Below are 3,015 nucleotides of genomic sequence, written 5' to 3'. Positions count from 1 at the left end.
CGAACATGGATTACCTGTGTAAGAGAAATGTGACCGGCCCTGGGGTAGGGAGCTGCCTGCACTGGCCTTCTGCTCCCGAGAGCGACAGGGCGCAGCAGCCCAGCCAGGCTGGGATCAGTGTCGGCCCCTGGAGGAATCTCATAAGTTGACAGCTGGAAATGAAACCCTGTGCAGCCTCTGAGCTGTGTGACGCCTCTCTCACCCCCGACACTTAGTCTAACCACATACCCCCATGCTCAGTCTGCTCACTTCCCTTCCCTCCAAGTGCAGAGGTCACTTAGGCCTCCAAGGCTTCTGTGTATGGAAGAAGGCATTATAGTAGCCCCAGGAAGTTCTGGAGAGTGGCAAGGGCTCCAGACCCAACCTAGTTACAGAGCAGCCCTCCCCCATGCATACTCACACACTTCCTTCCCCTAGAGCTTTTCTTCTGCTTTGGGTTTCTTGTTAGTTCAGTTTTGTACAACCGTTATTTTAATAATATTGAATATACATTGTGGTCTTGACACTGTGGTAGGTGTTGCATTTGAAGGATTTGGTCCCAAGAGGCCCTGGTCCATTCCCCAATATGCCAGCAACTTCGACCCACCTCCTCCCATCCATTTGCGGCCCAATAGCATCTTCTCAAAGACTTGATGGCTCAGCTGAAGCCATGAGGGGACAGCCCCTGAGGACCGGGAGGTGGGCAAGTGGCTCTGGTAGAGGGTCTTTACACATGTGACCCACTTTGCCTAGGAAGAAATGGCTCACTGTTGGGCCAGACTGCCCCTTGGTGGTTTCGTGTTCAGAACCAATGATGCAGGGGCGCCTGGGTGGCTCAGTCATTAAGCGTCTGCCTTCGGCTCAGGTCATGATCCCAGGGTCCTGGGATCAAGCCCTGCATTGGGCTCCCGGCTCCGCGGGAAGCCTGCTTCTCCCTCTCCCACTCCCCCTGCTTGTGTTCCCTGTCTCGCTGTGTCTCTTTCTGTCAAATAAATAAATAAAATCTTGAAAAAAAAAAAAAAAAAGCAGGAGCAGCAGCAGTAGTGCAGTCCAGAGGCTGGGGCAGCAGTAGACAGCAGCTGTTTTAGATGAGGATCTCTTTGACAATTATTTAATTCTTTTACCTGGTCCTCGGTTGCAAGGGCAATGGAGAAGTCTGAGACGTTTCTTTCAGAAGGTTTCTAGTCTGGTGGACACAGAAACGTGGGGGAAGACAGGCTGAGAAGGGGTCTGAGTAGAATTTGGTCCCTAAACGACGTCTTTCAGTCCCTTTATCATGCTCCCTTGGGGACCTGGTTGGAGGTACACCAGCCCTGCCTTCTTGTGCTGTTTTTACAGGGACAGGGTGGGCATCTTCTGTCTGCAGAATCCTCTTGGGGACAGGGTCACCATACAGCCCAGATTAGCCAAGCCCAGGGCTCTGGCCTAGAGAGATACAAGCTAAGCCTCTACCATCTGCACTACCAAAGGAGCCTCCTTACCTGGGACGCTGAAATGCTCACTTTAAGTGCCCCTGCTTCCTTCCTGATCATAACTAATTGTTACTCTTTGAGATAATGTTAAGTAAAAAGATCAGACACTTAGGTTGTCTCAGTCAAGTCAGTGAAGGAAGAGGCCATGAAAACACTGTCGCAGCAGTACATTTCTATGATTTCTTATTCCTATTATAAACATTTTCTATAATGTTGTTATTTTTACAATTAAAAAAAATTTGTGTGGCCCAGTCAAGACTTTCACTTGTGGAATGTGCTGTTCCCCAACCTCCACCATTGCTCCCTTGGGCCCACTGATCATGAGCACGTTGACCTGAAGATCCTCATCAGACCTGCAGCTGCTGAGGGATCAGAGGCAATGCCTGCAGCCTCTGCCCAGTCTGTTCTAGTGCACAGAATCACTGCTTCTCCATCTCCTCCTTTTTCACTTGGGCTGTGCATTTAGTGCCCCACCCTGACAGGGCCCACCGCCTCCAGCCTGCTCATGTTCCTTTTGCACCACTAGGGGGCGAGGAAGTGCCCAGACTGATTTCCTGACTTCATCTTAGTGCAGAGTCCGTGCGCTCTCTTAGGAATCTTAGTAAGGACGCAAAGCAGGCCTAATGGGGGTACAAGTAAAGGAGTGAATGGAGGCTGGAAGGACACGCAGCGTCCCCTCTCCTTGGTAGGAGTTGAGCTCAAGTGCCAGATAGCCCGCGCCCTTGGAATCTAGGTGCACCTTGGTGCATTAGCATAGGGATGGGAAAGCAGAGGACCTGACAGCACAGGGGAATAGCAAGGGGGTTCAGAAAGCCGAATGACAATGGGAAAGGGTGAAAAGGGGTTCTGTGGATATAGACTGACTTAATTTATACTGATGTACATATACACACACGGTGGCAACATTGCTGCATTCGAAAGTTTAGGTTTTTATAGTTTTGTCAACATCACTTGTAAGATTAATCAATACAGGCCATGACAATTGTGTTTCATATACTTTTTTTTCCCCACTAAGAAAGAAAATAAGTAGGAATTGGGTACTTGGTTAAAATCATTCTGTATTTTTTCTTATAAATGAATAAACTCTGAAAATTTGAAAATTAGTATCCTTTTATTCCAACTGTTAATAAATAAATATATACATAAATACACATTAACTAATTTCAGTGAAATGTTTACTTGTTGAATTTTTTCATTACTATTCACTCTGTATATAAATCTTTACAGTCCTCACAGTTGTTTTTAAAAATCCTTTTTGCAAAAAAAAAAAAAAAATCCTTTTTGCAGCAGTCCGTGTGTGTGTGTGTTTTCCTGCATTTTTCAAAGAGATTTTTAAAGTGAAAAAGTCTGTGAGTCTTATTTTCACAATAATTACTGTACTCTAACCACATCCATGTTATCCTGTCTTCTCTACCACAGTAACTACTTACATTTTTTCATGATTTCAAATGTTTCAAGCAAATGGAAAAGTGTAGAGAATAAAATAATAAACACAGTATAACCACCATCCAAATTTACCACATCTCAGTAGTTATATTTGCTTCAGATTTTTTTAAAAGAGATG

The sequence above is a fragment of the Callorhinus ursinus genome, unplaced genomic scaffold (genome assembly GCF_003265705.2).
Source record: "Callorhinus ursinus isolate GAN/ISIS: 27379988/994484 unplaced genomic scaffold, GSC_fseal_2.0 scaffold25, whole genome shotgun sequence".
Taxonomy (NCBI): Eukaryota; Metazoa; Chordata; class Mammalia; order Carnivora; family Otariidae; genus Callorhinus; species Callorhinus ursinus.
The sequence above is the reverse complement of the archived record's forward strand: the minus strand, read 5'-3'. Positions refer to the sequence as shown.